This window comes from Triticum urartu, chromosome 7A, assembly GCF_056163025.1.
Source record: "Triticum urartu cultivar PI428250 chromosome 7A, HENAU_Tu73, whole genome shotgun sequence".
In the NCBI taxonomy this organism is placed as follows: domain Eukaryota; kingdom Viridiplantae; phylum Streptophyta; class Magnoliopsida; order Poales; family Poaceae; genus Triticum; species Triticum urartu.
This window is the reverse complement of record NC_141879.1, coordinates 19,561,799-19,582,365: the sequence shown is the minus strand read 5'-3', so window position 1 is coordinate 19,582,365 and position 20,567 is coordinate 19,561,799. Positions and strand designations below refer to the sequence as shown.

The following is a 20,567-nucleotide window of genomic DNA, read 5'->3' as shown; positions in this document are numbered from 1 at the left end:
AGCTAATGTGGACATTAATGGCGCACCATGTATGCAGTGGCGCACCAGATACAGGTGCGACATTATTGACATATTACTAGTGATGCACCTGGTGTGTGGTGCGCTAGTACTAGTTTTGAAAAAAAAATAAAAAAAATTGTTAGCAGTGGCGCACTAGAGGATAGTGCGTCATTACTAGTTGACATAGTAATGGCGCACCTGTACAAAGTGCATCATTACTATGTGTATGACTGGGTCAAACCTTGATCAAACTTAGTAATGACGCACTTTTGCATAGGTGCGCCATTACTATGTCAAACTTAGTAATGACGCACCTACACAAAGTGCGCCATTACTAACTTTGACCAAGGTTTGACCAAGTCATACACATAATAATGGTGCACTTTGTGAAGGTGCATCATTACTAACTTTCTTTGCACCCCCCCGGACCGCCTTTTCAGTTTTAGAAAAAATAAAAGAAAATGATGGAAATGTCAAAAAAAATAAAAGAAAATAAGTTTCCCATGTGATACGTGGTCTAGTTGTTGGGAAAATTTACAAATATGAATTTCGACTTTATTTGCAAAATCTCTCTAGAATTTAGTAAAATGGGCATAACTTTTACATACAAACTCGGATTAAAAAGTTTTATATATGAAAAAGCATCTACTCTAAAAGTTACAAGATTTTCAGAATCCCTAAAAACCTAACAGAATGAAGGATACGGGGCTTTTAAGATCTAGAGTGGGGAAAATAAAAAAAATCAAACTTGCTAGTGGCGCACCATTTGCTAGGTGCGCCACTAGTAACAGAAAAAAAAATTGGTTTCAATTTTTTTTCAAAATATGATACGTAATTTGACCGGGAAGTTTGAAATTTCGTCACACTCATGAACATGAACAGAGTCCTAGATATCAACAAGGTTTAATAGGATCGATATGATAGATATATATCAACAAGTGCATGTTAAGTAAGCTGGTGCTGGGGTTGGATAGAACTGCGAAGTTAAGTGTGCTCGGGCCGGAGTAGTGTGAGGATGGGTGACCTTCCGGCAAGTTTGACCACGGAGTGCGATTTGACTTGAGATTAAGCATATTGACCTGAGATTAAGAAAAAAGGGAAAAAATATTTGAAAAAATTTGGAATTTTTTTTTGAAAAAAATTGTTAGTAATGGCGCACTTCTATGTGGTGCGCCATTACTAAGTCAGATAGTAATGGCGCACCTTCTAGGCATAGTGATGGCGCACTATAGGTGCGCCATTACTATTTGTTACTAGTGGCGTGGTAATACTGGCGCACCTATAGTACGCCATTAATAGCAAAAATATGTGCGCCACTAATTAGCCTTTTCCCAATAGTGCTTTGTTCTCATTCCAAAATTTGTTCAGGTTTCAAAAAATGTTCCATTTTTTCTTTGTGTTTTCCAAAGTTGTTTGAGATTTTCCCAAAATAATGCATTTAGAAAATGTTCCAAATATGAAAAATATTTTTGTTTTAGTGAAATGTTCGCAAATTCAAAGTAATGTCCAAGTTTATAGAAACACATTTTCAAAAATTGTTTTGAATGTTCAAAATATGTTTCTTTTTCAAACAAAATCGCATTTTCAAAACGTGTTCATGTTATTATAAAAGGTTCATGATTTCAAATAAATTTGTGAATTTTGAGGGTTTCCAATTTTGTTGTGTATTTCTGAAAATGTAAAGAATTTCAAAAAGTGTTTGCGATTTTAAAAATTATTCATGTTTTCAGGAATATTCAGCAATTTATATTTTTTAAACAGTTAAAAAAATTGTATCCAATCTCACATTGGAGTATGATCTTAAAGGTTTGAGCTGGCCATTGGTTGGTAGGACTCGTTTCTTCGAGTGGCTATGAGCACGTAGTCGGCTCTTTCAGGACATGATTTTGATCCTTCAACTCATTATTTTTTGGATTTTTCCGTGCCTTCTTAACATAGGTCGTCTTGGCGCCTACCAGTGTGTTGGTCCATACACGAACTGATGTGCATCTCACACGTTATTTTACGCAACTAGCGTCATATAGTAGCCCCCACGTACTTGGCCCAAGAAAAACATTGCTCCGACGCATAGGCTGTATTGGGCCTCAACCACACTTCCTACTGGGTCGTCTGAGGGAGCAATTTTTTCTTGGTCCAATAAAACAGAATATGTTGGTTTGGCTCGAATAAAATAGTTGTGGGTACGTGAGCGCTAAAATAATCAAAGAAAATAAACCCTAATAAAGAAGGGACATTGATATCTGGTTATGCGCTAAATATATATGCTAATGAAACAGGATTTAAGCGCTACAATTAGTAATTTATCCGGTTACGCCATCATAAGAGAGAGTGGTCGAAGCAACCGTGCTCTGAAGGTCGCCGCATAGCTACCAAACGTAGAGGCAGACACAACCCCGAGACAGAGACTGACCCAAAGGAAAAAAATGCATGAGTTGTATGGTTGCCGCTATGCCGACTAACCGCACCACTATCAATATCTGGCGGGAGAAACATGACCCGCTAGAAGACCACAACTCCTCTCTCTATCACACCGCTATGGAGATCATTTTTGGTGGAGACATCAATTATCTCTCCCATTGCTTCTCCAAAGAAACATCTCTCCCGTTGCAACGCACGGGCATATGTGCTACTACTAATAAAGCAAGGTGCGCTTTGCCTATATTTTCATCCATTCACCGTCGAAAAAACAATCTTTCTACCCGAGGTGGTACAAAGGTCTTATGCGTTTGTTTGCTAGAAAAAGAATTGTTGTACGTGGGCCACGCGCGGTGGCCCAGCAAAGCCAGCCCACTTATTTTTCTGCCCATGCAGCTGGGAAAACTCTATTTTCCGCACAGCGCCATAAATAGTCAGAATTTCGCACAAGGCAAACAATAATGGGCTGGCCCATCTAAATTATTTTCTTTGTTTTACTTCTATTTTTATTCTCCTTTCCCTATATCTTTTTCCCTTCCAAGTTTATGTTACGTAAGTTCTCCTTTCATCTTAGACGTAAATTCTATAATACAACGGTGTAATTAATTTTTATAATGTTGATTAATGAGAAGGCTTGAAAGGTGCTTCCAATTAGTAAATATAAGATATAAAATATAAAATATAAGATACCGGCGTGTACGTGCGCATCATGTACCTATGATACAGGTTACCTCCTTATGATCGCTAGCTCTTTTTTTTCCTTCCTACTACGTAGTAACGAGAATCGAAACCGAATAAACCCATACTGTGACGTGTTGGTATAGGTATTTTTTTTTGATTTTCTTAGGCGGTGGGCAGTAAACATGCTTATTTTTTGACAGTGCCTACGAACGATACGTTAGTCCGGCTGGCATCATTTAATCCCTAAAATAAGTTGTGATTTTTAACTGGGGGAATACAACTGTTGTAAAAGTCAACCCATCAGACAATAATCGACTTGGAAATAAAAAAATATAAAATATAAAATTTTGATATTTTAACAAAAATATTTATTGTGTCACCAAGTTAACTAAGTGCCTGCTCCCTGAGAATTATTTGTAACTACTCGAAAATTGCAAAGAAAAAATGAGCAATTATAGACTTGATGAGGGAAAATATAATCGTCCCCCAAAGGGAGGTAGAAGTAACAAATCAGTTATACAAAATGATGTTTAGAAAACACCAATGCAAATAAGACGTACCAAAATGAGCATCAACATATCTATGGGCATTCGGTGCACACTAATCATTTGGGATATCCTTGATCAAGCTACGTTGCATTAATGGATTCATATAAGTAAGATATGCGTTACTACAGCAAGATCTATAATGAGCATCTGTGTATTTGTGGAACATAGAGAGAGCATGAATATGTAGAGATCCAAAATGGGCATTCAACATTTACTGGACACCGATAGTACACATATTCTGGACCAAAGCTGCATACTGCATTTATGATACCCCATTGCAGGCATTATAAAGAATTCTCAGCCTCATGTACATCACCTCCATCCACCCATCCATCTCTGCAATACACATCCTTCTCTGTCTATTTTTCTCCATCTCCCTCTCAGCGCTTCAGTACTTCAAGGCTTCTAGCTAGCCCTGTAGTAATGGTAGCAATGCCAAGGACTACCATCGTCCTCTCCACCATCATCTTCTTCCTTTTTTCCGCTCATGCTAGTGGCTCTGACACTGGCAAGCCCAAGGCGACCAAGCTCATGGTGGAAGCATGCAAGAAGGCCTCGATCAACAACCCCTACAACAAATCTATCACGCAAGAATTCTGTTTGTCCACCCTTTAGTCGGACAATCGAAGTGCCGAGGCTAAGGACCTCCGTGACTTAGTGCTTGTCACTGTCGACATCTTTAAGAGCCGTGTCACTGCCGCTAGTGGTAAGATCAAGCAAAAGCTGCAAGATGCCAAGAAGGGAACAGTGGCAATGCACGTTCTCAGTTATTGTGAGATGGAGTATGAAGGTGTGGTGAGACGCCTCAACGTGTGCCACGGCCTGATCAAGGACTACCAAGGTGACAAGAGTGGGCAGCAGTTCTTGCATCTGCCCGACTGTGTGGATATTAATTACAACCCTATCATCATGTGTTGGTTAGAGCTTCCAGATATGCCTGGTGCGGAGGCGCTCATCAAAGAAAACGAGGAGTTGTACATGCTTCTCATCCTCAACAACGCCTTACTAATATCATATGATGTCCGTGATTAATATTATTTGTTGTCGCATCAGTTATTTGAAATAACAATAATAAACCTTGTTGTGGCATAAATTTACTCGGATTTTGTGTTATTAACTTACTATATATGCACATGGATGGCTGTGAAGTGTGAACAACTTATTTATTGAACCGAGTATTCAAGAAGGGATACTTGTAAAAGACCAGCTGGATAATTGGAAATATGATTGTCGCACCCTTGTCTTCTCTGCTTCAAGGGGATACAACAATGCCACTGGTTCACTCCTTGTGAAATCTAACTTTAATTTGGGTTAGAAAACCTATTTTTAACAGAAGAAGAAGTTCTTCTAACTGCTGATTCACCAAAACAGACTGAATAAAAGGGAAATGTTATAAAGGAATGGGTCTTCTCCATGAGTAGTCATGTGTCAAGCGTGGATCAATACTACTAGTGGCAAGAGTCCATCTATTGTTCTTGTCTTTGCCGTGCCATGAGAGCAACATATCCGCTGAAGTTTGTCTGTTCACCATAGAGACATGAAGTCTCACTTGACACTCATCAAGGAACTGTTCAAGGCCTTGATGGTGCACAGACCTAAGAGAAACATGTACTTTGACCTGCAGGAGCGATCAGGTCGTTACATGCACGCATCCATGCATACTCATGTCCATCCATGGTCGGTGCTGGCGCTGAAGCACCCTGTTGCAAGTATTCATACACGATAACAATAGTAGTTTCATGGTCGTACGTACAAGCAAGATCATGAAAAACACAGAATCGAATATCTTTGACTCGATCACAAGATGAAAAACTCGTTAGTTTATCTATTGGCACAGACGCTCACCATGAAAAAAAAACAATATGTGGACATCCAAAGAGATAAACGGTGGCAGGCAGGATGATTTTTTTTTGAGATCATTCATTGCTCAAAACTGTTTGTGATTTGAAAATGCGGCTTGACATTACTTGTAAGGAAATCTCTTTTTTAATTGACTTGGACATTTGATCTAGGATGTTGATTTTAATTTTATCACATGGATAACACATAGGTTGCACCTTCTACAGATTATGCGCTTTCTTACATTTAGATTGTAACCAGTGACTAAATTATGTGCATCTTGAAGAACCCTTAAAATGAATACAAATATGAAATCTGTAGAACGAGGAAAGAGAACAGAAATGGAAATTAGACATATTAATGCAAGGTTATCTAAAACAGGTATCATGTCAATATATCTATACATACACTGAACCCTTCTTTTTTCTGCAAGGGCGTAAAATGAACAATGATCATTTAAACCATGATCAAGTTGAGTTGCATTAATGAAGCTACATTAGACATATTAATATTCCCCGCAATAACAAGTAGACATATTAATACAAATGAAATGTTGCATTCACCAGCCAATAGAAGCTAGAAGTGTATTAATACGAGAAGATCTAAACTGAGCATTAACATATTTGTGAATAGAGAGGGCACTAAGACCAGCATGTCCAATAGGAGGATCAACATATTTGTGTGGAGATAAAACACTAACAATTTGGATATCTATAGCCAAGATGCATATGGCATTGATGAACCACCAATACATATGTGCATACAAAGAACAATAATCATTTTTTATATCCATGATCAAGCTGTGTTGCATTAATGACATGTGTTGTAGATTTACGAATACCAGTTGCAAGTGAATATGCACGATAAGATTAATTTCAGTTCAGTAGTCGTACCTGTATTTAAGCAAGATCATGGAAAACTCACAATGACTTTCACTCGCAACATGAGAAAGTTGTACGGTTATATATCAGCCCACACATACACCTGAAAAAATAGCAGTAGCGCTCGACAGAGGACAACGCTATTGCTATATACAATAGCAGTAGTGCTTTTTAATTAAGAGCGCTACTAGTATACCTACACTGCCATGCAACCGTTGGCAACTATAGTAGTAGCGTTTTTTATAACAAAAGCGTTACTGCTAGATGGATATTAGCAGTGCTCTTCGGTGACAAGCGCTACCGTTCTTTAGCAGCAGCGCTTTCTTATAAAAAGCGCTACTACTAAGCTCCTCTGTAGTGTGTGGATATCCAAGGAGTAAAAGGGAGGATGTGGGAGGATGAAAAAGCCTTTTGTATTATTTAAGAGATGAATTTACCCGTGGTCCCTAAACTTGGCTTGCATGTTCATTTTCATGCCGAAAGATGGAAATCGATTTCTGGTACAATCAGTTGGCTAATATGGTGCATTTCTCGCATGAAACCGCAAACTTTGCCTACATGGCACTGTATCTTGGTGGATCCCACTTGTAAAGTTATGCGACATCCACTCTCGCCGCAGGTGACGTCGAACTCCACACCAAGTAAACCCATGCCTCCCGCCGTGGAGGAGGGGATTGCGAAGCCAAATAACATAGGTGGTGGCGGCAGCACGGTGAGGCTGGACTAGCGCCAGCTCATATGAGATGGGGTGCTTTTGTTCAGCATCCTTGTGTTTCTGCTAGCTCCGATCCTGCACCAAGAAACACACGAAGGATGACTTGTACACCACCTCGGAACTCTTGTCACTGGCCAATGACATGCCGGTCCTCAAACCGCTCACCATGACATCGATACTACCCCACCTTTAGCACTTCTTGCACCTCCGTTGCCACAACACTTATGACGGGCTTAGACTCGAGCACCGCCTTAGTCCGGCAACGGTTGGAAATTTAAACTCTCAAATTTCTCATGGTAGGAGAACCACACCGGCGAAATCCTAACTCTTCCTTCAGACCAATTTCGTCAACGAATAGAAGAACTGTGTCTCTGTTGTTGTGGAACTCGACTGCACTTCAAGAGATTTTCATAGTCTTCACTCGAAGAAATAGGTAGGTTGAGCATCACTTCGGAAATACGCATACATATGACCTAGACCCCCTTTAACAGTATGGTGTTCCCTATGAATCAATATAAGAAAGAAGAAACTACTGAAACAAAATCTTCACGTTCCAATTCGTCACGTCAATTTCTTCAAAGGGGCGCACCAATTTATTCAATCTAAACGTACATTTTTAGGGGTCGTCTTTCATGGTTAAACAACATCTTCTGTGACTTTTCAGCTATGTACACTCACAAACACATTAGTCTCTTAACACATTTGTCTTCAATAGTCCATAACCACAAAGGAGGCACTAGATGCACTTACACCATTCTTGACGTTTACACCGGGCATAGCCGGGTACAGAGCACATTCTACTCTAGGTAGACTTCATGCCACACATGCCACTACAGTAGTCTCCCCCAACAAGTTACGACTACGGTAATTAAGGGTCTCTCTATGGACGCGGCCTCACTAAGGTTCTCCGTAATTCCCTAATCAATTGTAAAACCTAGGGGTGAAGGCTTTTGCTGTCACCTCGAATTACCTTCACTCGCTAACTCTTAAAATGACAGTAATATACTTTGTGACCTTTCGGTGATAATTTTGAGGGAGGAGCCTTCACAACATTCACGAAGTCTATTAAACTAAATCATTCAACAGAAAATATCACATATTAACGTTTCAGCTCCTATACATACCTAGATTCATCCATATCCCTAAGAACTAGGGGGTTTACTCATACATAGGGGAAGCAAAATAGCATGAATGCGATGATGATAAACATGGATGAATCAAACAAGTAACATGCATGATGATCCACTAGAGTTCTGATATTACAACGAGATGAAGATTGATGTGGATTATGATGATGATGATGACAGTGGTGATGATGCCGACGTCCCCTTGCACCTGGTGGTGAAGATGGCGATCTCCTCCTTACCAATTCCCCTCTGGATGGGTTCAAAAAGTTAGGGTTCTCCTTCTGGATGTGTTTCCGGTGGTTGTGTGTATGTGTGTGTGTGTGTGTGTGTGTCTATTCCTCAATCTTTATCCATAGGGAAGAAGTAGTCGACGGGAGGGAGCTACCAGCATGCCATACGGCTGCATGCACGAGCACATGCGCTCGTATGGTTGCCCGTGTTGCACTTTGTTGGACTGCGCCAGATCCAATTTCCTTTAAGTATTTTATTTTATTTATGGTAAGGTATAATCACATTGATTTATGTGATTCCACCATAATATCATGTGATTCCTACCATAGTTTTCCATTTGTTCCAAAAGAAGTGTCCTGGGGAAAACCGACAAAAACAGTGTGTGAACGCAGTAACATTCCACAAAGCCAATGGAGTTGGCACAAAATACTCGTCGAAATAATCACACAATTTGGACTCATCAATAGTACTCAAGCTTAAGCCTCTGCGAAACCTTATGCATGAATAATTTCTTTGGCATAATCTCGTCACTAGACAAGAAAAGTTTCAGCAAGCAATGATTGAAGCGAAGTCCTTGAGAGAATTAATGATGAGACACTCGTGGGTGTTAATGAGTTACTCTAGTATCATGTTGTATTTTCATAACTTTCACTCCCTTAATTTATGTTTTCATTGCTCAAGAAAGAAAATTCTCTTCCATGTGTTCCCCGCAAGCAAGTGTTAACTAGATTAAGTAGAATAAAAGCTACTTTTTATTTTTTCTAGGTGAGCAAGAGCTTTGTGTTGATTATCTTTGCTTCAATAACACTTGCATAATAACCATGCCACCACTACAGCTATACTAACTTTTCATGTGAAGAAGCGGAGGTCTATCTAGGCATTAAACAACCTAGTTCCTTACGGTTTGGATTTCTACCTATGTTACTGGAGGATGATCAAGTTTAATCTTGAAGAGTTGACGTGTGTTACTTTTATGCTCATCATGCCATAGTTTAAACATGTTTATCTTATAAAATCTATGATACTCCCATTGATATTGCCACTAATGACTGATGAATGCAAGGGATTGTGAAATCCTCTCTTTGTTTTGTGATTCGATCCGATGTCTTCTTCACTGATTACTTCTTGTGATCCGATCGCCATGTGTGAGTAATTCGGTAAGGCAATGTCCAATGTCCTTGCAACCTGATGTATTTGTTTGAGGGGTTGATGGAATGACTTTGAATGGACGTCATGTATATATAAAATAAAATTACATCATAGTAGTCTCTTCTCTCTCTCTCCCTCCAACCTCGTTCTTCGGCCCTGCAGGTTCCATGGATCCTGGAGTTCGGTCCAAGTGGAGGTTAGGACACGGGACAACGTGAAGCGCAATTCCGAACACGAGTGATAGAAGGGCTTAGTATGGTAGGGTGGATCCAATCTCTGGGGATGCATAAGGTGTAGTCATTAAATGTCCAATGATTTTGTTTGATTTACCTTAATTACCAAGGAAACTCCGCGTGGCGAATAGGGCATACAGCTAGACAACTGACTCTTGATGCAGGGCGCGTTTTGGTCAAGACATAATTTGGACACATCCCCCCACTTCGAGTGTTGGAAGCACATCTTAACGGGTGTCTTCCAGAGCACTAATTAATAATAGTGGAATGCCCGTGTGTTGCTACAGGCTATAATATATATATAAATGAATTAGACAAGACAAATGATTAAGATCATCTCCAAGGTTGAAGCTCATTTCTCTCTCATATGTCCGAGAGTGTTCGGACATCAGACAGGCGCCTAAAAGGCTCCCGAAAATCCAACTGTTTAGATAGTCCAGGCTCACCGAAATCCAACCTATATGTGAGGAAGATATGTGGTTTTCCAGATTATCCTCCATCATCTCCAACACGCGGTTCCAACACAAAAACTCCACTCGACGATGCACCCTTCCCTTTTCCTACCGGAACGTCCCCTTCTCGCTCAATTTTCCGCCATAAATGGGAATTTGTCGTTGGTGCTCTCTACATTAAAATCTGATGACACTCACTTGACCTTCGCTATAGTCTCCTTTCTCCTTCACAACATACAACCCCATGGACCATCAAGGAGGAATCCCCTGCTAATACGTCTCCATCGTATCTACTTTTCCAAACACTTTTGCCCTTGTTTTGGACTCTAACTTGCATGATTTGAATGGAACTAATCCGGACTGACCCTGTTTTTAGCAGAATTGCCATGGTGTTATTTTTGTGCAGAAATAGAAGTTCTCGGAATGACCTGAAACTTCACAGAGAATATTTTGGAATATATAATAAATACTAGCGAAAGAATCAACACCAAGGGGCCCACACCCTGTCCACGAGGGTGGGCGGCGCGCCCCCTTGCCTCGTGGGCCCCCTGAAGCTCCACCGACCTCAACTCCAACTGTATATATTCACGCTCGGGGAGAAAAAAAACCAGAGAGAAGAATTCATCGCGTTTTACGATATGGAGCCGCCGCCAAGCCCTAATCTCTCTTGGGAGGGCTGATCTAGAGTCCGTTTGGGGCCCTGGAGAGGGGAATCCGTCGCCATCGTCATCATCAACCTTCCTCCATCACCAATTTCATGATGCTCACCGCCGTGCGTGAGTAATTCCATCGTAGGCATGCTGGACGGTGATGGGTTGGATGAGATTTACCATGTAATTGAGTTATTTTTGTTAGGGTTTGATCCCTAGTATCCATTATGTTCTGAGATTGATGTTGCTATGACTTTGCTATGCTTAATGCTTGTCACTAGGGCCCGAGTGCCATGATTTCAGATCTGAACCTATTATGTTTTCATGAATATATGTGAGTTCTTGATCCTATCTTGCAAGTCAATAGTCACCTACTATATGTTATGATCCGGTAACCCCGAAGTGACAATAATCGGGACCACTCCCGGTGATTACCATAGTTTGAGGAGTTCATGTATTCACTAAGTGTTAATGCTTTGGTCCGGTACTCTATTAAAAGGAGGCCTTAATATCCCTTAGTTTCCAATAGGACCCCCCTGCCACGGGAGGGTAAGACAAAAGATGTCATGCAAGTTCTTTTCCATAAGCACGTATGACTATATTCGGAATACATGCCTACATTACATTGATGAACTGGAGCTAGTTCTGTGTCACCCTATGTTATAACTGTTGCATGAGGAATCACATCCGACATAATTATCCATCATTGATCCAATGCCTACGAGCTTTTCACATATTGATCTTTGCTTAGTTACTTTACCGTTGCCACTGTTACAATTACTACAGAACTGTTACTGTTACTTTTACCACCGTTACCGTTACTTCCATACTACTTTGCTACTAAATATTTTGCTGCAGATATGAAGTCTTACAGGTGTGGTTGAATTGACAAATCAACTGCTAATACTTGAGAATATTCTTTGGCTCCCCTTGTGTCGAATCAGTAAATTTGGGTTGAATACTCTACCCTCGAAAACTGTTGCGATCCCCTATACTTGTGGGTTATCACCTGCCAACCGCCCCGCTCTCTGCCCTGATCCCCTCCCCCCGTGATCATGCCATCTGCCACCTCCATCAAGGGGAACAAGGCATGTGCCTCCCATGACGCCCAAGAAGGCAGATATGATTGTCCTTAGACATTGCCAACATACAGTTGAATGTCGTACCTTACGACAAAAGAAAAATATGATGTCGGTTGTTTGGAATGAAACCGGTATGCCACTGTGTCCGTTATTAACTCTTGAAGCACCCAACCAATGCATTTACCCCTCTATCCTAACCAAAAAATTGTACGAATTGATGAAGAAAATATATAAACCACTCGCTCAAGCAATTTGTTTTGAATCCATCTCTAATAAAATGCAATTTTCCACATTTTCTACGGTACCATCCTCCTCACTCTTATCACAAAATCTACTAGCTCGTGTTCTAAGTGAGCCAGTGATCGATGACGGCATGGTAGGCTGGCAACAAGGGACAAGGGCGACAACCGCCTTCCTCTCTTAGTGAAGGAAATATGCCCTAGAGGCAATAATAAAGTTGTTATTTATATTTCCTTATATCATGATACATGTTTATTATTCATGCTAGAATTATATTAACCGGAAACTAGATACATGTGTGGATACATAGACAAAACACAGTTTCCCTAGTAAGCCTCTACTAGACTAGCTCGTTAATCAAAGATGGTTGAGTTTCCTAACCATAGACATGTGTTGTCATTTGATGGACGGGATCACATCATTAGGAGAATGATGTGATGGAAAAGACCCATCGGTTAGCTTAGCATATTGATTGTTCAGTTTTATTGCTACAGCTTTCTTCATGTCATAGACATATTCCTTTGACTATGAGATTATGCAACTCTCGGATACCGGAGTAATGCCTTGTGTGCTATCAAACGTCACAACGGAACTGGGTGATTATAAAGATGCTCTACAGGTATCTTCGAAGGTGTTTGTTGGGTTGACATAGATTGAGATTAGGATTTGTCACTCCGAGTATCGGTGAGGTATCTCTGGGCCCTCTCAGTAATGCACATCATAATAAGCCTTGCAAGCAATGTGACTAATGAGTTAATTTTTGGATGATGTATTATGGAACGAGTGAAGAGACTTGCCGGTAACGATATTGAAATAGGTATGAAGATATCGACGATCGAATCTCGGGCAAGTAACATACCAATGACAAAGGGAATAACGTATGTTGTCATTACGGTACAACCGATAAAGATCTTCGTAGAATATGTAGGAACCAATATGAGCATCCAGGTTCCGCTATTGGTTATTGACCGGAGAGGTGTCTTAGTCATGTCTACATAGTTCTCGAACCCGTAGGGTCCGCACGCTTAACGTTTGATGACGATTTTGTATTATATGAGTTATGCAATTTGGTGACCGAATGTTGTTCGGAGTCCCGGATGAGATCACGGACATGACGAGGAGTCTCGAAATGGTCGAGAGGTAAAGATTCATATATAGGACGATGGTATTTGGACACTGGAAGTGTTCCGAGGGTTCCCGGTACATATCGGGTCAACGGAAGGGGTTCTGGGCATCCCCCCGGCAACTACATGGGCCTAATGGTCCAAGCAGGGGACAGACCAGCCCATAGTGGGCTGGTGCGCCCCATGTAGACCAAAATAGGAGAAGAAGGAAAGGAGGGAAGGGAGAAGGAAAGGGGAGGATTCAGCCTCCCCCTTTCCCTCTCTCCCCCTCTCTTTCCTTCCCCCTCCAACACTTATGAAAGGGGGGAGGGGACTTGGAGGAGGCGCCCCTTGCTGCTCCCCTCCCTCTCCCACCTAATATATATGTGGGAGGGGCACCTCTAGAACACACAACATTGATTCCTAGCCGTGTGCGGCGCCCCTCCACAGTTTACGCCTTCAGTCATATCTATCTATCTATCTATCTATCTATCTATCTATCTATCTATCTATATCTATATCTATATCTATATATCTATATATCTATATATCTATATCTATATGTATTTTATACTAATTACAGACTCCCTAAAAATTACCATGTTAATTAGAATTTACCAGCCGTTCATCTGGTGGGACCGAGTTATTACGGTGTAGATTAATCTTCAGAGAACAATATTTTTTTGACCATTCAGGCAGCTTAGTTCGGCCAAAAAAACTTTTGAATAGTAAACCATAAAATATCTACCTCTTTCTATTCCTCTCAAAGTAAAAGAAAAACAACAACCTAAGAAATCGTGGTCTCTCACAATCTCTGACGTCCCTCTCTCAAACTCTCTCTCTCAGTCCCTCACGTCTCTTTCTCTCTCTCAAACTGTCATATATCTCTTCTCTCATGTCTCTCTTTACTTCACACATGGTAAACAGATCGTTCTCTCTCTCAAATTGGAGCAAGGATGTTAGGGCATGGATCCCAAGCTCTCGCTGAAGTTATCACATTAGAATTTTGTTCCTTATCTAAATCAGGTTCCTCATCTCACACTGATTTGCTTTGAATTTGCTTTTTTGGGGTTTACAATTGAATTGCCCGGATCATTGATCGATGACCCAGCATGCAGTCACGCTGGCCACCGCCGGACATGCCTATGCGGCAGTAGAGAATCAGCATGAGACTACACTTAGTCAGAATTGACGACTCTGTCGTTCACAATATGGCCAGCCGTCAACACTCAAGCACATGGATGAACTGCCCCCTTCTACCGGAGGCTGGTGCTGGTCGCTGTTCATGACCACCACCACCAAGTTCTACGTATAGCCGTGAGCTCCACTGCTCTAGGATGGTGTTGCCATTTTCAGTCGTCGACCTTTACGTTTACGTGCTGCTCCTTGCGTTTTTTTGAAGCCGCTTATGTTGAGCTAACTACTGTTGGGTGGGTTGCATTTGATCCAGCCACCAATCAGAGCAAGAGATCTGGAGTGCAGAGCAGGCTATGACAAGGAGCAGCTCAAGGCAGTAGACTGCACATATTGCACCAGGGAGAATTTAGTGAGAAGAGAGAAGGGAATACATGTAATCAGAAGAGTAAGGCACAGTAGCCAATCTGAGCGGAGAAGAAGACTCTGGAGGAAGGAGAATCCGTTGGGTCGTCCAAAATTTGTGATCTTGCCATGGAACTGGAAGAATGATTCCACACAGAAAAGGTAAACCCTAATTAGTCATTATTGGCAAAGTAGAAAGATGGATTGGAGAGACTGACGCTAAGTATTTATCTAGGCATGGGTTGTCTGAGCCGGTAGAGTTAAGTTTAAAACTGTGATAAAACATTGCATAATCTGAAATTAAGACAGTGGTAAAAGTTATGGGATACGTTGCAAGCTTTCCAGTGGTACCAATTTCGTTCGATTCTTGTTTAGGGTTTGCAAACTAAGACGAAAAACCTGATTCTGCGTTGTAGTTTTTAATAGAAACAGATTACCCTTTAGCCTATTTCCCATCAATTTCAAGGAAGAATTATATCATGCTTAAAGCAAGAAAGTTGCAGAACAATTTCGCTAGATATGATTGGTTGTATCATTTTCTCAGTTTGGAAAACATATTAGAATATGAAAAATGAACAGTATGGGATGATGCTTAAAACCGTGTGTCAGTGAGTAAGGAAAAGTTAGTTGTTTTAGATGGTTCGGCAATGGAGGAATATAGGGTTCATGTGTGCCATGTTCAAGGTGACAATTATTAAAAAAACAGGTTGCTGCTTACTCGCAGATGTAGGAAGAAGGCTATAGCAAAGACAAGTATATACATTAAAAGAAAGTATACGCACTAACATATGTATGTATCGATTGCTTGAGAGGGCCTCGCAGCAGGTACAAGTTTGTCATGGCGTACGTGCTGGAGTAGAAATCAATACATTATATGTAGTCAGTAAGATTCACCTTCTCAACTGCAAACAGGAAAAACAAACCAAGTGTTCCAATTGACTACGCCCATGATGAGAGGAACTGGTAACATTTAAAAATTGCACTCTATGAGTCCCAATACTATTTAAAGTTTCTAATCGTTTTAAGTTTCTTACTATTAAACTTGATCATTATTTTTTGCTCGAGCATGCAAACACAACAAGTTCAAAAAGTAATACTCTGAACATATTTCATGTGAAAAATCTAATGAAACAAATTTCACGCAAGCCATCAACCAAAATCTTTTTTGGAGTCATTGTGAAATGTATTATGATATCAGACTTTCAAATCTACTTCAGAATGGATCAAGGGTTACTTTCTAGCTCCGTCGTAAGAAAATTCTACCTACTACACATAAAGCTGTACCAAGCAAAGGGATATCATTCTATTTGATGGAAGTCTATAGGGGTACACGTTCAGACACAATTAGGGAAAACCTTCGGTAGAAAAGGTAATTCTTATTTGCAAGCACGAGTTTGTACCATGATCTAGAGAAGATATAGTAGAAAGGGTGAGGTAACTTTAAGCACTCTCGAAGTCATCAAAGGGACCAATAGGCTAAAATGCGAGTAGCTACTAAATATTTATTTGGCATAATTTGATACATTACATGCATTAAACATTCTAATATGAACCTTCCGTGCTTTGGAGTTCTGCATATTAAAAATAATCCAACTATACAATCGGGTTGTCATATATTTCTTCATACAATATTACTCGAGGATATAATAATTCCAAGAAGAAACAAAATAATGTCTTTATATTCAAATTTATGCGAGACTTTTTTTACATAGACAACACCACTTTATTATATTTATAGGTTCTTCCTGACATACATCGTGGTATAAATTATAAAAAACATTCTCCTTTGCAGGTCAAATATTAGCAAAAGTATTATTGATTTCTAACTAAAATATACCAACACAAGTTATACGGAGACATAATTTGGCCAGTTCTTATGATTCAAGGTTGTCAACGAGAATCTAAGAATGATTTATACAACAAAAGGTTCTCTATGTTAATTATTAATGCTATGGCATGTATTGTTATCTTTCTAATTTTGGGCTCATCCATTACAGTGAGGATAGGAAAATGAAATTTCATCTAATATCAATCACCATTGTCCTTAGAATATATATTGTGATGATTTTGTAAATATATAATTTCTATAGCCCGTGCGAACGCACGGGTAGACGACTAGTTGTCACAGTGCTTAGGCGAAGCCCTGTGCGGATCACTTCACCATCACCGTCACCACGCCATCGTGCTGACAAAACTCTCCCTCGACAATTTGTTGGATCAAGAGTTCGAGGGACGTCATCGAGCTAAACGTGTGCAGAACTCGGAGGTGCCGTACGTTCGGTGCTTGATCGGTCGGAACGAGAAGAAGTTCGACTACATCAACCACGTTGTCAAAATGATTCTGCTTTTGGTCTACGAGGGTACGTGGACACACTCTCCCCCTCTTGTTGCTATACATCTCCTAGATAGATCTTGCGTGAGCGTAGGATTTTTTTTGAAATTGCATGCTACGTTCCCCAACAGTGGCATCCGAGCCAGGTCTATGCTTACCACCAATGTCTTATTTCGATTCGACAGTATTGTTGGATGAAGCGGCCCATACCAACCTTACATGACCACGTTCATGAGACCTGTTCCACCGACAGACATGCAACTAGTTTTGCATAAAGGTGGCTGGTGGGTGTCTGTTTCTCCCACTTTCGTTGAATCGAATTTGACTGCGGCCGGTCCTTGTTGAAGGCTAAAACAACAAACTTGATAAATCACCGTTGTGGTTTTGATGCGTAGTTAAGAATGTTTCTTGCTAGAAGCCCGTAGCAGCCACGTAAAACTTGCAACATCAAAGTAGAGGATGTCTAACTTGTTTTTGCAGGGCATGTTGTGATGTGATATGGTCAAGACATGATGTGATATACGTTATTGTATGAGATGATCATGTTTTGTAAAAGTTATCGGCAACTGGCAGTTGCCTTATGGTTGTCGCTTTATTGTATGAGATGCAAATGCCATGTAATTGCTTTACTTTATCACTATGCGTTAGCGATAGTTGTAGAATCAATTTTGAAAAAAAAGTTCATCGGATTTGAACAAAGTTACTCGTATTTCGAAAAAGTTCATCAATTTTTAAAAAGGTTCATCGAATTTGGAAAAAAGTTCATCGATTTTGTTAAATACGTGAAAGAGAAAAACATGATTGATTTTGAAAAATAACACGATAAAAAACGCATTTAAGAAATAAAAGGAAAAGAACAAAAGAAAACCGAGTAAAATCGCACCTGAAAATGACCAACGAACCAAAAAACGGTTTAGGGAAGGTTCTGGAAGATTCCCAAACGGAGGAGTTACCGCGATATTTTGTGGCCTGATGGTTGCGGTGCTAATTTACTAGAGCAGATCTTGAGTTTGATTTCGTGCTGACGCACATTTTCTGAACCTTTAGAAAAAAAATTTAAAAGCAGATACATGGACCGGCCCAGTCGCATCAGAGGGATGTGGGCTGCAGGCGCCGGTTTGCACAAAACAGTTATAACCGGCGCTTGCAGTGCCAAATAGGGATTGTCAGGAAATTGATCTGATATATATGATTGTTTTCCTTTTTCTCATCGTCAAGAGAGACGTGCAACGTTCGTGACTTTTTTTACTTTGTTCCATAGCGTTTGTTTGTTTGCTTTCCTTATTACATGTGTGTTGATTTATTTTTAAATCCCAGCCGTTAATTTTTATGGTTAACATAAAATCGATGGATATAAACAGATGACGGATGGACAATATGAAAGCCTCCGTTCTTTATTATTATATTATGTAAAGATAAGGATTGGCACGTAGATGGTAGTAGCCTGTTGGCTAAACGGGTGGTTGCAATTGTTTGCGCTGTTACATTGACCTCGGCTCTTCATACTTGAAAATATTCACGCATAGAGATAACTCGGGAGATAGATAAATTCAACACATCAGAATAACATACTAACAATGGTATATTAGAAAAATACAGACAATCGGATTTCAAGAGCCAATTTAAAAGAGAGGTTCCACAACGAGTGATAGATGTCATTATTGTAAGACTTTGAAGAAAGAAAGACGAATGGGCCCCAAAAAATCTAGAATTATCATAGCAAAATGAAAAATTTGTGGAAAACCATGCATATTGATGCCACAACACATTTATCATTATATTTATAGTAATAACTATTAATAGTACAATTTATTTCTCATCGACATATTTTCTGCCATATAAACACAAACATCCTATTACTCGGGAAACATACGGGCTGCTACCAAGGCGGTGTTCAGTTTAACCAGCATTCCCAATTCATTGTTTTCATTGACAAGAGCCCCCACTGCAGGCATGTCAACAAGCTCAGAGATGCACTCATTGACATGATCACGTGCCATATCCATCCAACGGACTAGCTCTTTGGACCATTGCCTGCCCTCGTCACGTTGGTAATCCCTGATAATGGCATCACATATGTTGATGACGCTCACCATGGTGTCATAATCCACCTCACACAAATTGAGGACGCGCATTGGCACCGTGCCCTTCTTGGTGTTTTCCAACATTTTCTTGACCTTGCTGCTGGTAGTAGTGACTCGACCCCTAAGGATGTCGACGGTGACTTGCAGCAAGTCACGGAGGTCCTTAGCCTCAGCGCTTCGATTGTCTGACTAGAGGGTCGTTAAACAGAATTCCTCTCTGAGAGGATCCACATATGCGTTGTTTAATGTGGCGTTCTTGCATGCTTCTATCATGAGGTCGGTCGCCTTGGGCTTGGCACCACCAGATCCACTGGCTTGAGCCGTCGTGGTCACGAAAAGCAACATGAAGACAATGGCGGAAAAGATGATGGTGTCCATCTGTGTTCGTGCCATATATTGTTGCAAGGCTTGTTAGAAGCGTTGAATTGTACTACAACCTAGAGAGGTGGGGATAAATGGATATAGATGGTTGTGTAGGGGGAAAATGGTTGGATATGATGTATGAGAGGTTGAGATTTATTTATAATGTGTATAGTGGGGTTCATAAATGCAGTATGGAGCTTGGTCATGGATATGCCTATTATTATTGGTTAATCTGTGCACAAATATTTGAGTGCTCAGTTTTGATCTCCTTTTTAATGATATCTAATATGTGCATGGATATTTGCGTGGGGGGGGGGGGTGAGGAGTTGGAGGGGATATGATGTATGGGAGGTTGATGTTTATTTATAATGCGTATAGTTGGGTTTCATAAATGAAGTTTGCAAGTTGCGTCATGGATATGCATATGATTAGTGTCAAATCTATATACAAATATGTATATACTCAATTTGGATATCCTTTATTAATGATGTTGATACTACACATCTGACTTCCACCATTTCATTAATGCAACATATCTTGATCATGGATATCCAAAAGAATAGTGTCCGGTGAATGCAAAAAGATATGTTGATACTCAGTTTGTATCCCCTCGCATTGATATGTCAAATCTAGATTGATGTGTTCTATACATACTTTGGTATAACCGATTTGATATTTCTACATGGCTTTCTGGATTGATCAAGTTGCCCCTCATCAAGTCATTGATTCCGCGACACATTGTTGCAACTTCTGAGTTTCAAAAATATATGCACAAAACTTTCAAATAGTTTCTCAATTTCAATTTACTCGTGTAACCTTCAAACAAATTATCAATATGTACTAGGTTGGAAATAATTATTCCTAAATCAACTATTATAAAGAGGATAGACCTTTACAATAAAC

The 20,567-nt window shown here is 40.2% G+C and overlaps 2 pseudogenes; one reads left to right on the top strand and one right to left on the bottom strand.

The window, feature by feature from the left end:
* The first annotated feature begins 3,949 nt into the window (after positions 1–3,949).
* LOC147957068 (uncharacterized) lies at positions 3,950–4,741 on the top strand (annotated as a pseudogene).
* A 14,228-nt stretch (positions 4,742–18,969) lies between these two features.
* Positions 18,970–19,825, bottom strand: LOC147957067 (uncharacterized; annotated as a pseudogene).
* Positions 19,826–20,567: the final 742 nt, after the last annotated feature.